The 19,420-nt window shown below is 33.8% G+C and overlaps 1 protein-coding gene and 2 long non-coding RNA genes across 3 annotated transcripts in view; all 3 read right to left on the bottom strand.

Annotated features, from left to right (window-relative positions):
* LOC132710495 (uncharacterized) overlaps positions 1-4,257 on the bottom strand; it is a 4,992-nt gene extending 735 nt beyond the window's left edge. The window contains exons 1-2 of the long non-coding RNA XR_009621203.2: positions 4,237-4,257; positions 3,885-3,983 (exon numbers count right to left, since the gene is read on the bottom strand). This is a non-coding gene — a long non-coding RNA (uncharacterized LOC132710495). The remainder of the gene's footprint in view (positions 1-3,884; positions 3,984-4,236) is intronic.
* The window catches only part of SGCZ (sarcoglycan zeta), a 579,653-nt gene that overhangs the window by 198,405 nt on the left and 361,828 nt on the right, over positions 1-19,420 (bottom strand). The window lies entirely within an intron of this gene.
* Positions 4,890-17,143, bottom strand: LOC148112600 (uncharacterized). The gene is made up of 2 exons (XR_015729105.1): positions 16,967-17,143; positions 4,890-5,357 (listed from the first exon to the last, which is right to left on the bottom strand). It is a non-coding gene; the product is annotated as an uncharacterized LOC148112600 (long non-coding RNA).

Raw genomic sequence — 19,420 nt, forward strand, 5'->3', positions numbered from 1 at the left:
ATTGGACTGAGGTGGTAAATAATTTCTTAAATAATGATAAATAATTCTGCAATTAAAATCATATACAATATATTGCACTGTCTCAGATTCACTCCTCATCATGTCTACAAAAGATTCTCTCTTGAAACAGAAGAAAAAATATATCTAGAAAAGTGTTAAGGCCTCATTTTTAGACACACACACACACACACACACATTTAAAATTCTAAAAAAAATACAATAATTTGTAAATAAAATTAAATGCATATTTTATTTATTTAAAACATTTATATAGCTGACCATCTTATATAAAACGTTAGGTGGTTTCCAATATGCAGTATATAAGGATTAAAAAAGAAGACCAAGAAAAATAATTCATAACACTTCATATTAATAATTTGTTAATATTCCTCCCACACATTAATCTATTCATCTAGAATAAAATAATTATGCTTTCCCTTTGTTGGTGTAAGATATAAACTCAGGCCATATATTTGAGAAGGCTTTAATTTTAGTTTGACCAGAACCCAGGTGAAGCATGTCAATCAAATTTTCAGCTATGGCAATATGTCAAGTATTCTGTACCAAAACTCTAATGTCATAATTTTATCCTTCAGGTAGTTAACTATGGACATTCTGGTGGCAATCAATAAAAATGCCACTAATTCTTTAGGGCCTTAAATATATATATATTCAACAAAGCAAGTTGTGGGCACATTCATACTTTGGTTACTAACATTATCAATCTCTCAAAATACCACAGACCAGAAGGAAAAGATGTGGAGACATTCCCCTTTCTTATAACCATTTCAACATCACCACCAAGGGAAAGGGGAAGGAAAAGCTATAAGGTATCTGAAAGGTATAAGGAGTCATGTACTATCTACCAAAGAAAACAGTCTTTAATTTCGGTTGAAGATTATGACCATAGTTTGCATCTCCATTTTTTCCCAGTTCTGATTCATATATATATATATATTGAAATATTTTGCCTAGTAAATTTTCAAAAGAATTGCAGGTTGTTGTAATATAATGTGAGAATATTATGTAATTTAGAGATAAAACTTTTGGATGAATCCTGCACCTCCTAGTGAATTGTCGCAATCAAATACCTCATATTCTGGATCAAAAATACATTAAAAAAGCTTCTACTGTACCATTATCAACAATGTGAAAGCTAATAGAACTCATAAAGAAGTGGTCACAATACACAAAATAGGCCATTATGACAAATACTGTGGTCCCAAATTCTTGCCACACTGTGATGATTGGGTGATTATCATCCTGGGCATCCCTCCCTCCCTCCCTCCCTCCTTCTTCCATGCATGGATGCAAGTTTTCTTAATTCAAATGTGGCACATCTGAATGGGCTGGATGGTTGTAGCAGAAAGCAGATAGAATTATTAGACTGGAAACAAATGTTCTTCAATTGCTCATAGTACATGAATAATAGAATGAATAAAATGGAGAAACAGAGCATATTTACTAGGGTGCATTTAATGACAAACCCCATGCACAAGTAACATAAAGGTCTAAAATGTTTTACTCTACTTTGGTCATTAGTATTGTTAGCATTTCTAGCATTGTACCATTTATGGTCACCAATTTCCTGCATTCTTGCATATTGATTTATTGGCAAAAGTTATGTTTCCTGACTTTCTAATTCTCTTTGATTTCTCAGCAAAGCTGTATTTCATTTTTCCCGACATTCTCAGATTACTACAACCATTTATCAATTCAGCAGAAAATATTGGAAAGAATGTCTTATGCATTTTTATACAATTACACTTCCTATAACTTACACACCATTGCAATCACTTTTCCAAGTGTATGAACTTTTAAGCTCTTTTTCCATTAGAAAATGTACATACTTCAGTGCACACATTTTTCTGGCTATCTGAATCCACAAAATTTTAAAATGTAGAAATGGGTTTTGATATGAATATATAAAATTCTTGTACATATTCAACAGGATTCAACAGGATAATTTTTTTTCTCTGCATTTTTTCATATTCCAATTCTTATTAATTCCTATCCTGCAACATGATTCTTTTTCATGTTTTGTGGTTTTGCCATGATCACTTGGGGAAACAAAACAGTCACACAAAGTGCTACAGTTGGAGACAATAATATAGACCCCCAAAACTAGTTTCGTATGTCAAAAAACCAGGCTGAAGTCAAATAAATTTAATAGTTGAGTCTGGGAATGATAGGATAAATATGTCATAACTGTTTTTCTAAGTATATATTAAACTGCAACATTGTATGCTAAGGCACAATTGAGATTAGACACAATATAATTAAATGCAATTGAAAAATATTTAACACTACATTTGATGAAAAAGGATATTGAGAGAGGACTTAAATTTTGCTTTCTTTTAGTTCTGCTAGGTAACTCTCTGCATAGGAAAAGAGCTCAGTTACTTTAACTCTTGTCTAACATTTGTCATATTCTCAATTACAGCCATTTATCTCATCTATGAAAAATAATTGCACCCTTCGTTGGTCTTTGATGTCCTCCAGAATGCTTAGCTTCCTCTTTGATCCTTTTGTAAATGTTCCAAGCTACACTGTGGCATATTTTAAAGTGAATAAAGGTGACAAAAGTTGATGTTGCAGTTTAGAAGGGTCACTTTGTAATTTGTAGGGATGTTAACCACCACAGTGATCTTTTGAAGTATCTTTATTGTATGAGGCAACCTGATGTTCCATTACATAGAAGTCAAAGTAATTGAATTTATGCCAGGGCAAAGTAGCAGTGGATTGCCTCAGTTTTACTCAAAAGATTGAATCTGTTTAAGATAAGCTTCTGATAACTTCATGGACATATTCTTTTAGTTTTCAGCAGTAACATGAAAGTATTGGCTTCTATTCCCCCCCCCCCCGCCCTCCAGTTTTTCAATCTAGTTTAAAATTGTTGGCTGTATAATCTAAAATGCTTATTTTAGCCTTAATCCTGAGAGTTCTTTCTAAGAATATAAAAGATCAAACAATATGGTCAAAAAGAGAGAAGCTGGTAATTGGCTAAAACGATATACACTATTCCCATTACTATCACCTGCAATAGTCTGCCATACCATCATATGGTATTATATCATCATATATCATTGTAAAACAACCAATCTGGTTATGAGACATAATAGACCAGATTTTTCTCATTGGGCTGTCCTTCCAAATGTATTGAATTTGAGCTCTCACAATCCATCATAGACCATTAGCCAATGAACCCAAGTGTTATGCTGTTAGGGAATGTGGGTATTGAAGTTTAATACAACTTCAGGATAACTGGTTGAGTGAAGGATGGAATAAATTCATTAACCACCCCACCATTAAGCTAGATATGATTGTGTTTGCGGTGATGGAAGGGAACAATATTCTAATTAGAAGTAAAGAATACTATAGAACTGTAACAGAGAACATTTTTGATTTATGCCTGTTTGGAAGAAACTGTAACGAATAGCTATGATAGCTTGTTGCAGCCAAAGTTACAGAGATTTATAGCAAAATGAACACTTTAATAATATATCTATTATATATCTATCTATCTATAGGGGCCACGGTGGCTCATCTGGTTAGAATGCTGAGTCAGGGAGACCACTGAGAGGTCGATAGCTTGGCAGTTCAAAACCTGAGAGTGAGCCATGTGATGGAATGAAATGTCAATTTGTACCAGCTCCTGCCAGCCTAGCAGTTCAAAATGCAAATAAATAACTAGTTACCACTTTGGTAGGAAAATACCAGGACATGAAAATACCTGGGAAACAAGGATGTTACTGGCTAATCCCTTCAACACAGAAGTGCCTTGGTAGACGCTTCCAACAAAAATGTAGCAGTATCTATTGATTAGAATTTACTTCTCAGATACATAAAGAGTTATGGTAAATTATAACAATGAACCTAAGTACCTTTTGGTGAGAAGACTATCAACAATGAGATCCACTATCATGGTGGCCACTTATGCAAATACAATTGAGATATGAGAACGATATCAAGACGTATGGCTTCTATAAAGAACAAACAATATTTAATCAAATAATGTTGGGGTAGATGAAAAGTTAATAAAGAAAATATATAATTTCCTGTTAAGCTTAAAAATGGAAGACGAACAGATAAAAGAGACAATGATAGCATAGGCAAAAAAATGTGGATATACTATAGAACTAGACAAATGGCAAAAACTGTAGGAAAGAAACTGTAAATTGACAATGAAAACTGCTTATAAGGAGATCTATAAAATGTTTTATATGTGGCACTTACCACCAGCGAGACTAGCAAAGATGTTAAAAAATTTGTCCTCCACATGTTGGAAATGTAACCAGACACACCACAGATATGTGGTAGACTTGTGCAAAGGCAATGAAACATTGAACAAAAATACATACATGGTTAGAAAAAATGTTAAAGCAGCACCAAGATTATAAACCAGAAATATTTTTCTTAGGCCTAGTACCAGAAAAGTATGACAAGGGGAATACAGTATATATTTAATATTACATGTATTGACAGCAACCAGATTTGTATTTGCACAGCACTGGAAAAATGAGGAAACACCTACAGAAGAAGATGTAATTAATTTTTTTTTAGATTGTGCAGAAATAGGCAGATTAACATTAAAGATGGAAGAAAAAGAAGATACGGAGTATTTTCAAACATGGGATTTGTTTTACAAATGGTTGGATAATAGAGGTAGAAATTAGGAGCGGGAAAAGTATTATTATATAAGCAAAATGATCCAGACAATATGCTGTTCACTAAGCACGTATGTATGTAATGTGAAAATGTATAAATAAACTGTTAAAAAAACAACAACAATGAGGTCCAAGGGATATGAAATGCAGTAAAGTCACTATCTTTTTAACAGTCACTCATAAAATTATTTGTGGTTGCTTAAAAACATGCTGATTCACATATTATCATTTTAATTAATGATTTAATTTATACATGTTATCTTCATTTATATAAAATTAAAAATAGGTGGTGTGTCACACAAATTTATCTCAAAAATGCCTCAATTTTTACACTGTCGCAAGACTGACTTTTTTTAAAAAAAACTGGAATTAAGTCATTTTAATTCTATGGCACTCACATATAGAATTGTAGAGCAAATGATGAACTTTGACAAAGGAAAACTCATTGGACAATTTAAACTGAATCACAATATTAGTAAATATAGAAATCTCCAAAGGAAAACCATTTGCTACAAAAGGCCAATTCAATACAAATGCTACAGGAAAATGGCTGGCAAAATTATAGCTTGACAGAAAGCAATTTGTGTCTCTTTGCTTGACTCCAACCCTGGCATCTGGTGACATCATATCAGTGTAATTCAGAATCAGGAAAGGTCATTATATGAAATCTCTGATTTGATGAGCCGATTTCTAAAAAGTGACAGAAAGCATGTTAAAAAAGACATGGTAGACATATAGAAATGGAATGATTATTATACCTCTATACATCTACCTCAAGAAAATACATATTTATAAACCACTCTAATGTAAGTATGTTTTATGATTTAGGGCAAAAGTTGTCTTCTCTCCAATATCTGCCAAGCATGAGAATGAAGAGTTACATTTTAGATTAAGAAGAGTTTAAAAGGGGAACCGCTGTTGACACCATTCAATTCTCCAAAACTGACAATTCAGTTTATTTGAACTTGTATGTGCTTTAGGTAGACTTTTAACCCATTTTAGAAGCCTTGATATAAAAATGTGTTAGTGATTTGATTATGTTAATATTATGCTATGTTCTGCATAATATTATGCATACATTTAACTCTAAGCTTTAAGATTGTTTTAGCCTATTTTAACCTGTAATAAGGTTGCATTCTAAGGAAAAATAGACAAAAATTTCTAGAGGTGAATGATTTAATAATAAATACTATGTGTTTTAGTCCCCAGTGAAACATATCTCTCAAGAGAATTTGATACTATATTTCAAAACCTTCAGGTGGCCTTGGAACTATTAAGCTAATGACTTAACTAACATAAAAACAGAATTTTTAAAAAAACTCTAGAGTAATTAGTCTAGAGCTGATCAATATATTCTGGAAGAACAGGGTGTAACTATAGAAGGAACTGTAATCAATTCAACATTTCTTAGTCATGTCAAAACATTAGCTAATTGGGATACTCAGCCAAAAGGACTTATTTTGATTTACTGTACAAGATCTCAATGGATTATGTTGTGAATCCTGTCTAAAAAACTGGAAGAAAATAAAGGAACACAATGTTAGTGAGATTGCGAACTAGTCTAATTTCCTGGATAATAGAATAATAAAGGTAAAGGTAAAGTTTCCCCTTGCACATATGTGCTAGTCGTTCCCAACTCTAGGGGGCGGTGCTCATCTCTGTTTCAAAGCCAAAGAGCCAGCGCTGTCCGAAGACATCTCTGTGGTCATGTGACCGGCATGATTAAACGCTGAAGGTGCATGGAATGCTGTTACTTTCCCATCAAAGGTGGTCCCTATTTTTCTACTTGCATTTTTACATGCTTTTGAACTGCTAGGTTGGCAGAAGTTGGGACAAGTAACAGGACTTCCCTCCATTACGTGGTGCTAGGGATTCGAACCGCCAAACTGCCAACCTTTCTGAATATTATTATTCTGAATATAATAATATGACCATGTAAATACAAGTATGGAATCTTACTAGCCATTAAAACAGGAAAAAGGAGCTATATATAATACCCATCATGCTATAGGGATAAACATTATTATTAGAAATATGTAGAAAAATTAAGAAGTAATAAGAAGGGAAGGTTATTGTCAACCCTGTTCACTGTACCTGTCTACCTCTTTTTATCCTGCAAACATCCTTGCTTCTACTACCTTCATATATTGCTGAATATAGTAGCCATTGTTTTTAAGCTTCTCTCTCAGACTGCCACGCCTTTCTTGCACTTTCTATTCCTCTAGAGCAGTGTTTCTCAACCTTAGCTGTTTGAAATTGTGTGGACTTCAACTCCCAGAATTCCCCAGCCAACATAGCATAACATAGCTAGCTAGGGAATTCTGGAAGTTGAAGTCCACATATCTTCAAACTGTCAAGGTTGAGAAACACTGCTCTAGAGTCTAGACCATTGATTCCTTATTCATACATGCATTTTTCAATTTGATTCAAAGTAGTTTTTGCTCCAAATGACCATTACTATGTAGCCTCAAATGTAGCCATGTTTTTTTAGCCAATACTGCATGCCATTCCCAGCAGTAGGAACACAGTATCCCTAACTTTAATCCCTACTTTGCCACAGGCCTCAATGAACTCACCTTGACTCAATTATTCCTTGAGACTTTCCTTCTTTATCACCTTAGTATCATAACACTGATGGAGACAATTTTATTGCAAGTAATAAATATTGCTTGCAATGTTTATGGACTCATCAATTGTCTTCATTTTGTATCGTTGCCCCATCATGAACGATCATAATTGTTTGAAACTAAAGCCAGTTCTATATTAATACAAAATTTATAGGCACTCATTAATTGGATAGAGTAATAAAGGAAGAATTAATTCGTGTGTTAGGTATTCAAGGCGTTCATAGCAAGTTTAAATATTTAAAGACATGCTTAAATCATTAAAAAGTTAGGCACACCAGCTGAACATATGCATAGGAGGTGCCACTGAAATAAACTGCTTTATTATTATTATTTTTAAAGTAGACTCACTTAAGTTGTGTTTGACACTAGGTGTCTTCACAAACATGCCCTATCATGGCAACACTATGGTACTGGTTTTGTTTCAAGATGTCTTTTAAATATCCCAGTCTATCCTACAGTCCTGGGATTTCCTAGTGGTCTCCTATACACTTACCTTTTCTAACCCTGTGTAAGTTTTTATTGGGGGTGGGCGGTTGGCCATTTGACTAAATGTTGCCACCTGTTGTGTGTGTGCGTGTGTGTGGGGGGGTAATGTCAGTAATAGTAACACAACTTCCCAGAGAGGAGTCAGAATATGCCAGAGAAAGGCCCAAGACAAGAGAATGTACAGTCCTGAACTGGATGAGGGATGGAAGAAAAGGATCAGGATAACCTCATGTCATGGGGTATAACTGTTAGGTTAAGTTAGAAGATTATAGCTTTAGTCTGGTGAGATTCTGTCTATTAGATGTAAGCAAAGAACTGGACTTGATTGGATCTCACTGTGTTGTTTTTGGGCTTAGACCTGACATCAATTGATATACAGTTTTATGCTTTTATCTTGCCATAATAAAACTATTAAAACATCCATGGTGAGGTTAAAAATCAATCAAAACAATCACAGTAATAATGATAACCATATCACCACCACCTGATCTCCAGAAATGTAAGAGCAAAAAACCCAACAAGAAACAGAAAATAAAACAAGAAGCACAAAGGAAGGTGATATCAGATATAAGGTTCATGAAAAGATACTTAAAACAATTCAGTTTTGAAAAATTTAGAGTAGTCAATAAGAGGGGGCTAGCCTGATTTCCATCAGGAGGCTGTTTCAAAGTCCAAATGCTACTCCAAATAAGCAGTGCTGTCCAGCCTCACATTCAAATCTCATAGAAATGGGGTATTGCATGAAGTTTCTCTCCTGCTATTCTAACTGGTTAGAGCAGGCTCTGAAGCACACATATTCTTCCTAACATAATATTTATAAAGTATGACTGAACCTTTCAAAGATGATAGATCTGACCTTATCCATGTCTATGGCCTGATCCAACTTACTTGAGATAATATTGGAAATTTGGCCTTGGATCATTGATGGAAGAATGTACAGTGAAATTTCAAATGAATTTGGAAGCCCTGGAGAAAACATCTAAGGAGAGCAAACCATCTAAGAAGGAGTATTGAGGGATCCCCTCCCCTCCTCTTTTCTCATTTACCAGAAATTAGATCAGTTGAAATGGATCAAATGGCAAAGAACTTAGGTGATTTTCAATTGTTGGAGATAGACTTGTTTTGAGATAGATTTGTAATAGGAAGTGATTAAGTTTTCCCGTTCCACAGCTTCCTTTCACAGCTGAATTTTTAAAATTATTTTCATTTTGCTTATGGAGAATTTTGGTAAAGAACTTGCATGGTACAAAATGTCCATTGACTGAAATCAGCAAATTTAATTGGCATAATTGTTCTTCTATTGTAGAAGGAAGAAGGACCAGCAAAACAAAAAACAAAACAGATGGCAAACCTAATTTAGCACCAAGAGTGTGACTGAATACACTGAGATATAAAGTCAGCCTCATAAAAACTAAGTACACAAACTCTTTATCTGGATAAACAGAATCTAAGATTTTTAATTGATGTTCATGGAAAAAATATATTTGGTCTTAGTAAGAAATATTGCAAGACAAGAATGAAGTTTGATTGGCAGGCAGTGTATGTTTTACTACCTATTCTTGGTAAGAATTAGCAAAATCTCTCTATTATTGGCAAAAAATTGCACATTTGCTCTACATAAAGATATTCCTTTGTTTCACAGCAAACAACTGATAACAACTGTGCAGAATTGAGAAAGACATGCCAAGTTTCTTGGAAGTAGAGACGCTATTTGGAATGGGAATTAGGACTTGCTCATACATTGTTATAGAGAGGAAACTGAATATGAGAGCCAGAGCTTTCATTATCAAGATGCTGCTAATGGAATTATCTCTATCTTCCAATTGCTTGTACATATTTCCATCTGCTTATATTATAGAAGTTATTTCAGGACATCTCTAATGTTTTGGCTACAGAGTGTGTCAAATAGTCCAGAGCCCATTTAAGCTAAGCTTGAAGATGGTTGGAAAATGGTTGGAAATCTCCTTCCTAATATGAAGGTAAAGAGTAAAATTTTGAGAACGCTGTTATCAATTCTGCTAAACCCAATGTTTAAATGTCCTGTTCTATTCTATAAGTTTGAAGCGATGGAGTTTGCCCTGAGAGTAAGGGGCCTGAGAGAAAATAATCGAGAGAATTTGCGAGAGATCTTTGCAGAAGCCCTTGCACAGATAATTGGAGAATAAAAGGCAGATCTTGAATGGCAAATTGACAAAATTTATCGTGTTAACTCATGGGTTGCCAGACAGAAACATTTACCAAGAGATATTGTAATCTACTTTACAACAAGGAGGATACGAAATGAAATTTTACAAGCTTCCTACAAAAATAAACTTCAAGTGGCAGGGCAGGAGGTTTTAATATTGAAAGAAATTCCCCCCAAAATGCTGAGAACCAGAAAGGACTATGCTTTTTTGGTGGAAGAACTTAGAAATCGCCAGATACAGTACAGATGGGAGGTTCCAATTGGATTAGTGGTGAATTACTCAGGAGAAAGATATCATCTCAATACAGTTTGGAAGGCAAGAGACTTTTATACAAATGTATTAAAGGTTGGATACCCACCGTCCCCAGAAGTTAGAAGAAGAAAGGAAGCAGAGGAGACAAGGAGGCAAGAAAGGGGGAGAAAGAAAAAATGCAGGCACAGGCCCAAGGAGGGGTTTTGATTACTCAAGAAGACTTAATACATCTCTCGGGCACTGTTCAAGCTCTGGTGTTATTGGAAAAAATAGAGGAACCAAAGGATCAGAGACAGACCCGAGCAGCAACTAAGCGCAGAGAAGAATTAAAGGTGCAGCAAATTCAGATGAAAACTCAAGAAATCACAAAAACAGAAGCAGTGGGAGGAGCAAGGCTGAAGAGGAAAATGCAGGAAGATTTTCAGCTGATGTTCCAAAAGCTTCAAGGAGCCAAGAATGGCAACTAGATTTTTAACTTGGAATGTCAATGGTTTAAATTCACCGCAAAAGAGGAGGAAAATATTTCATTATCTGAAACAGTACAAAAATGAAGTAATTTGTTTGCAAGAGAAACATATTAGAATGAAAGACCAAAAATATTTGATAAACGCAAGATTGGGAACACATTTTGTAGCATCTGCACCAGAAAATAAAAATGGCATAGTTATGTACTTAAAAAAAGACTTAATAGCTAGACTAATTGAAGCAGATAAGATATATAGCAATTGAAATTTCAATAGAGCGGGAAAATACTTTTAATTGGAGTGTATGCACCTAACCAACAACAAGAAAAATTTTACAAGCTTTTACATACCAAATTAATACAATGGGATTACAAATCGTGTATATTATTGGGTAATTGGAATGGAGTTTTGGATACTAAAAAAGACAAAAAAGGACCTTCGCAAAATATTCAAATGTGAGCTAGATTGCCTAAATCTTTCTTTGATATGATGGAAGATATGGAGTTGAGAGATATCTGGCAAGAATGGAATGTTGAAGAAAAAGACTTTACTTTTTTTTCTGATAGACACCAATCTCTTTCTCGGATTGATTTTATATTAATTACTAATGACTTTCTTTCTAGGGTGAAGAAGACGAAGATATGTCCAAGAACATTAACAGATCATAGCCCGGTTTGGATGGAACTGGAACATGAAAAGGGACCCAGGAGGTCCTGGAGGTTAAATGAAAATTTGTTTAGATATGAGGAAAATGTGAAAGACTGTAAAAAATTTTTGAAAGAATTTTTTGTTATGAATATGCATAAAGGTACATCTATGGAAGTGGTATGGGATGCAAAGAAAGCATATACGAGAGGTATTTTAATATATTTGAATAATAAACACAGACGTAGACAGGAAAAAAAATGGATTGATTTAGAAGAGAAAATAAAAAAGAGAGAGCAAGTATTAACATTGAACCCAGCAGATAAGAAAACAAAAGAAGCAATTAATTTATTGCGAGGGCAATTTAATATGTTGATGGCAGATCAGGCTGTAACTAGTCTGCAATATGCTAAACATAATACTTTCTGTAATGCTAACAAACCAGGTAGATGGTTAGCATATTTGTTAAGGAAAAAACAAAAGCTACGTACTATAGAGAAAATAGAATATAAAGGTAAAGAGGTGTATCAGCAAAACATGATTAAAAAAGCATTTTTAGAATTTTACACGAGGTTGTATGCTGGTGATAAAATTCAAGGTATAGATATAGATAGATACCTACAGAAGGAGAATATTTCTATAGTTACAGAAGAACAAAGGGAAGATTTGAATCAACCGATAACCTCAGAAGAAATTGTCTTAGCAATTAAACAATTGAAAGTGGGTAAAGCTCCTGGGACAGATGGATTGACAGCTGTTTATTATAAAAATTTGCAGCTAGAAATGGTGGAACCACTTAAGGAATTATTTATTAAAATACAATCTGGAGGAGATGTACCCTCATCTTGGAGAACAGCATTTATTTCTTTAATTCCAAAAGAGGATCAAGACCATAGTCAGCCACAGAACTATAGGCCAATATCGCTTTTAAATACAGATTACAAGATTTTTGCTAAAATATTAGCAAATAGGTTAATGCTAGTTATGCAACAAACGATTCATAATGATCAAACTGGTTTTATAAATGGGAGACAAATGAAAAGTAACGTAAGGCAAATAGTTAACATATTGGAATATTTGGGGAAGAACAACCAAGTCCATGCGGCGCTTGTATTTTTGGATGCGGAGAAGGCATTTGATCGATTGAATTGGAATTTTTTATTGAAAATAATAGAAAAGATGCAGTTTGGAGAGTATTTTACACAATCTATTAAGGTAATATATCAGAAACAAACAGCACAAATAATAATTAATGGTAGTTTAACAGAAACTTTTAATATTGAAAAAGGAACAAGACAAAGATGTCCTTTGTCTCCATTACTGTTTATTTTGACTTTGGAATTTTTGCTGAATAAAATACATGTTTCAGATAAAATAAAGGGAATTAAAATTAGGCATTATGATTATAGATTATGAGCATTCACAGATGACTTGGTTGTTACTTTAACCCAACCAGTGCAATCGGTTATAGGTTTAATGGATATAATTAATCTATATGGACAAGTATCTGGATTTAAAATAAATGCAGGGAAAACAAAGATAATAACTAAAAATATGACTATAAATCAAAAAGAAGAAATAGAAAGAGTAACAGGATTTGAAATAGTAAAGAAGGTTAAATATTTAGGGGTTTATATTGTGACTTCAAATGCAAAATTATACAAGTATAATTACGAACCGTTGTGGCAAAAAATACAGAAAGAGATGGAAAACTGGAAAAAACTACAACTGTCCTTGTTGGGAAGAATAGCAGCAGTAAAAATGAATGTTTTACCAAAGTTTTTATTTCTTTTTCAAATGATACCAATACTTAAAAAAGATGCAAATCTGAAGGAATGGCAGAAGGGTATCAGTAACTTTGTTTGGGCAGGAAAGAGACCGAGAATAAAGCAAAAAATAATGCAAGATATACGTGAGAGAGAAGGTCTCAAAATGCCCAATTTAAGATTGTATTATGAGGCAGCTGCCCTTTCAGCAATTAGTGATTGGATTAACTCAACAGAAGAGAGAATATTGAATATAGAGGGATATGATTTGGTATATGGCTGGCATGCATATTTATTATATGATAAAAAGGTGGATAAGAATTTTAAAAGTCATATATTAAGGAATGCATTATTACGTGTCTGGAAAAAGTATCAATATAAACTAAACAATAAAATACCTATATGGGCAATACCCAGACATGCGATAGAGAATATAAGTGTAGAACAAAAACAAGATGTGATTACTTACAAAGAGCTTCTTATTATGGAAAGAGGCACATTGCAATTAAAATCTTTGAATGTATTAAATGAAGAAAGGATAATTCAAACTTGGTTTCAGTATGGACAGCTGCAAGCTAGATGGAAAGAGGATCAGAAAATTGGTATCTTGCAAAATGAGGAAAACTTGGTAAAACAAATTAGAGACCAAGGTCAAATGCATATAAAAAGGTTGTATAATGTATTGATAGAGATAGACTCAGAAACGGAGTTAGTCAAAGACTGTATGATAAAATGGGTAAAAAATATTGAGGAACCAATAATGATGGAAACATGGGAAAAAATATGGGTTAGAAACGTAAAATTTACGCAAGCCCAAAACTTGAGAGAAAATTTTTATAAAATGTTTTATAGATGGCATCTAGATCCTAAAAAGTTAGCTTGTATGTATCCAGGTTTACAATCCAAGTGTTGGAGATTTAAGTGTGATGATGCCATGTATTATCATATATGGTGGACATGTAAAAAAATCAAGGCATTTTGGATTAAAATTTGGTGGATTATGCAAAATATTCTTAAAAAGAAGATAAAGTTTACTCCACAGTTGTTTTTATTGGGTATAATTACAGATTGTATGGTTATAGAGACTAATTTGATTTTGAACTTAATAACCGCAGCCAGACTTTTGGTGGCACAGTCCTGGAAGAAGGAAGATCTACCTACTATTGAAGAATGGACACTAAAAGTAGTGAATTTAGCGGAGATGGCTAAAATTTCAGCATATTTGAAGGATCACTCAAATGAAAGATATATATTGGAATGGAGAAGATGGATTGACTATATTCAAAATAAATACGGGACTAAAAAGTTTCAAATAGCTTATGAATGAAAAAAAAGATATTTAAGGGAATTCTTATATTTAGTCATGTAAAGGGGAGTTAAAGTGCAAGAGGGAGATAGGCATTTATAGATAGTTTGCATATGTTAGCTTATGCTTGTTAAATGCTATACCCTGTATTTTGCTCTGGGAAGTCCGGGGTGGGTGGGGGAGGAGGTTGGGTTGAGAGGGGGGAGGACAGGTGGGAAAATTGTTTGAAAATTTTTTTAAAAAAAACTTTTCAACAAAAAAAAATTCTATCATCTTCTATTCATAGAATTATAGAAGACAAAAATGTCTACTTTGTATGGTCATGCTTTAAGTCCAATCATATGATGAAAATAAAAATATGTATTTACTGTATGTTAAACCAGCATACTGAAATTGTATTACAGATCATGAATCATGGCCTAGGAAGTCACTTTGATACATTGACTGTCTCTCTTTTCATCTCATATGTTTTAAATGCACTTTTAAGTATAGTCACCATTCTAAGGAGCAGATTTATAAACCCTTTAGACCTATTTATTTATATAATCACCCATCTGACAGAAAATTGACTATAAGGGATGCACAGTAAAAAAATCATAAAATCAAAATATTAAAACAATTAACAATACAATTAAACAATTAAAAGGACATCAGCAATATGAGCAATGTTATTAATAAGAGTCAAGAAAATTGATGCTAAAAACAAGGCAACCATGTCATTAGATCATCTTGATCCAAAATTTTTATATTTTTTGTGTATTTATATTTTTTAATGTTATCAATTTTAAAAATTGTTTGTCAACCAGATTCATCTATATAAGAGACAGCTACATAAATTGAATAAATTAAATTAAGCACACACACACACATGTATATACTGATTATATAACTATCAAATGCATGCATTGTTATGTTCACCTTGAAAAAGACCCCAAAATGTCCCTTTCAAAATGTATTTGCCTTGACTAAGAGAACATCCTTTTGAAGAGAAATTTATTTGAATAACTGTTATAAGGAAAACTCTCAAGGAAATGCACTCCATGAAAATTGTAAGTATTATGGAACGTGCTTGTCAGCTCAAGCACACTTTGTACAGGCAACACCTCAACTCAAGCTACATACTCTGGACATTGATTGATTTCTTCAGCTACGAGGCCTTTCCAGAATATATTTCACATTACTTTTCTGTGACAGGGAATTGTTTTCATCTTGTCAGTAAAGGTAAATATTTAGAACACTTTACTGTGGTTTTTTTGCACTTGATTACTGTCATTCTCAACATCGTTAACAACCAACTCAAAAAGTCACTTAAAGACAAGGCTCTTCTGTTTTCTCCCATAATGTCCAGCTCCTTTGATGCCTCTGGTCCAATCTTCCCCAAGTTGGAATCTTGGAGAGGAAGCTCAAAGATGGCTTTTGAATCTCTTTTTTTTGGCCATATCTGACCAAAGTTGCTAGAAATCAATGACATAATTCCCTTCCATTTTCAGGTGGGAAAAATATACACATCGATATCAAAGCTAACAAAAGCAAAAAAATATTGACCATGTTCATTCATGTTACATAGCTGAATATTCATTGCATGCTCATTGTATCTTCCCTCTCTATAAATGTTGTAAAGTTCTGACAACCAGAAGAGATTACTCATGCCTTTAAAATGCAAAGTTCAAACTTAAAATTTAATAGAGTTGTCCAAAACATTTTTTTTTAATTTGAATTTGTGGAATGATCCTACTCCAACAGTATTTTTCCACTGCAAATAAGTATTGTTACAGCTTGTCAACATAAACTATATATGTTGACAAGCTGTAACAATACTTATTTGCAGTGGAAAAATACTGTTGGAGTATCATTCCACAAGTTGACATCTGCAATAAGATTAGGATTATCATTAATTGCTTTTTGACTATTATCGAAAGAAACAAACTAACACACTGACAACAAACCCCGCTGAATCAGAGTTGACATAGGATTGCTCACTAAAACACCAGCTGCTCAATAAACCTAATAGATTTATACAACTTTAGAAAAAAATATATAATACGTACAAACACACAGAGGAAGAGAATGAGAAAATGAGAGAGAAAGCAATATGCCCTATTTAAGGAGTCAATAAATTTTCTCTATAGGTGATTCTACTATTAATACATTTACCTTTGCTATCAATACGTTCAGTACAAATTGTAATCAAAATAGCTTCACATTATATTCAATCTACAAAGAAATTGTCCATGAACAATCCATTTCTCTTCAGAAACTTTAAGTATCTATTCAAAACAACTTTTCAGTAAGTGCAGGCCCTAGATTTATAAAAAAAATAAAGCAAAATAAATGGAACCTTTAAAGCTATAGAACTTATTTTAAAAATCTTCAAAGCATAGAAGGGGAACATGTTACACAGGAGTTCCTGTGGTTCAACTATAACTCTAAATCCATTAGTTCTGCTTCTCAAAAGTGTTCAGAAAGTGCCTGGTATTTTAGATGAATCATCAGAGCTTGGCAAGTGGAAAACAGTATCTATATAGCAGTCAGTTTTGAGGGACAAACACAGGGTGTGAGGAGCATACCTGTGACTCAGTGCCATAAGGAGCTAAAATACAGTAGCTGTGTGCCCACTGGGCTTTCAGCTGGAACAACTATGTGTCCACTGGGCTTTCAGTATTGTTTTTCCAACAATGCAGATAAGTGATGTAACAGAACAACCTTTAGTCCTGCCAAATGCTCTGACAATGATCCCTTTTTCCACTTCAGATGGGAACAAATTATATTACAAAGAATAATTTACAACCATGTCATCATGGATTTTGAAGACTTAGGTTTGATACAACTGCTGTTTGGAAGGTCCTGTGGAAAGTCAATACTCAGAAAGCTGCTGGTTCTGATAATATCCGTGGCTGAGTACTTAAGGAGCGTGCTGACCAGCTGGCCACTGTTATATATTATGTTATATATTCTATATATTCTCTTCTATTGGAGAGATTGATTGGTCGTTATCTAGGTGATACACAGGATTGCCTATATGGTAAGATGCATTCTTTTTACAAGATTTGCTAATTAATTATGCGTTTTGTCAAAGTTTCACCAGGAGAGTTGATAGAAGGAAATGAAAGGAGGTATTATTTTGAGATATATTTAGAATAAAAAGACAATAACCAGTTGCTTGTTGAAGATACCATGGTACTAGACATCAAGGAAAAAGCAGAGCTACTTAATTCCTATTTAATCTGAGCCTTCTCTAACTGAAGTACAAGAGGCAAATGAATAAGATGTACTAAAGATCAAGATGGCTAAAATAACAAATTTGTTAGTTTGAACCAGTTTAAAATTTTGGGGCTAAGTTATTGGATCTTTAAAGATGGAACATTCCCAGATGTAGATGGCTCAAACATTGACAGCACTCAGACTTCAGATTGGGTTAGAGATATTTTTTCAACTCCCCAAAACTATAGAACCTCCTTGATTGGCCAGGGATCAAAAGATATAATCATCAGATACTGATGACAACAATCCCTAAATCAGCAGATAATCTCACCTCATGGTTTCATGTAGAAGGGCTTAAAGAATGATCTCCTGCTCCTTCCTACCACCACCTTAAATCCACACCAACTGAAGCTAGCATGAGAGAAAAAAGGAGAACTATCATAAAGCACTCTATTCCCAACCTATGGCATCAACTCAGAAGAAGACCATGATTAATAGTATTGAAAACTACTCAGGCATCAAGTTGCTCAAGTTTGGATAACCAATTCAATCTAGACTATTCCACAGATCATACAATGAACACTGTCTCAGTACTAAATCCAGGCTTGAAATGTGAATGAAACAAGTCATGATATTCAACTTCCTCCTGATTTCTTATCAACTGAAACCTGATCCATCTCTGATTGATAGTTATCAAAAACTGTTGGATTAAAGAATGATATCTTGAGGAGTGATGCACCACTTCCTCTTTCAAAGCAAAAGGTGCTACCTGCTCCAATAGAGAGAATGATGCCACAGCATGGACCCAACCACAGGTCACCTTGGTTGCCTTTATGACATAGGAGTAGCCTGAACTCAATAAACCATTAGTGGATCTAACAGTTCAGAGAACCCCAACAACTGTTGGGTGGGTTAAAGAAGAACCATCTGTTGCAGATACTTTAATTTGGATTTAGTGCACTGAACAGAGGCTTGGATTCCAGGGCTAAATGGGGAATTCTGGTACCTTCAAAAGTTACACTACACTAAGTAGTCTCCCTTCTATTGAATCTTCATTCCTTAATTACATAAGATGTTCAATTTAATGTGATTTATCTTAGAAAACACTTGTCAATTTGCTACTTTCCTTGATGTAGAAATATAAAAAAATATATTTTTATATATAAAAATATGAAAAATATATCACTCAAATCTGATCTCTTATAGAATATTTAATTCTTTCCCTAAATCCTGGAAATTAAAAAAAAAAAACCCCATAGATAAATATGGGCATTTTACTTCTAGTCAAAGTTATTCATTTTTATCTGAGGATGCTAACTTCTTACCAGAACAGCAAGGAGTTGCATCCCTTTGCAACAATTCTGCCTTCCCAATGTATTACTAGCAGGTGGAGAGAAATGCACTGGCCATTTGATTGAACTGTTTATGTTTGTGTGTGGGTGTGTGTGGGTGTGTTTGTGCATGTGTATCTCAGAGTTAGCATTGATTCCTGGTGATTGCTGAACATGCCCCTGCAGTCTTTTTGGCTAGAATTTTGGAAGTGGTTTGCCATAGCCTACTTTACCCTTAGACTGTCCACTGTTGAACCTCACCCCATTCCTAAGAGGTCTTTAAAGGGCGTGCATAAGCACACCAGTGTGCCTACTGTCCCTGTCCTAATGTTCTCTTTTATTGATATCCATTTCATGTATTCATAATTATGTTTATATTTATATCTGTTATCTAATACATGCTTGACTAAATAAATAAATTAAACAAACAAATAAACAAACAAACAAATAAATAAATACTTCCTAGAGTTAAGAGTGAATGATTGGTCC

Source organism: Pantherophis guttatus, chromosome 8 (genome assembly GCF_059756535.1).
Source record: "Pantherophis guttatus breed Tessera chromosome 8, ASM5975653v1, whole genome shotgun sequence".
Classification (NCBI taxonomy): Eukaryota; Metazoa; Chordata; class Lepidosauria; order Squamata; family Colubridae; genus Pantherophis; species Pantherophis guttatus.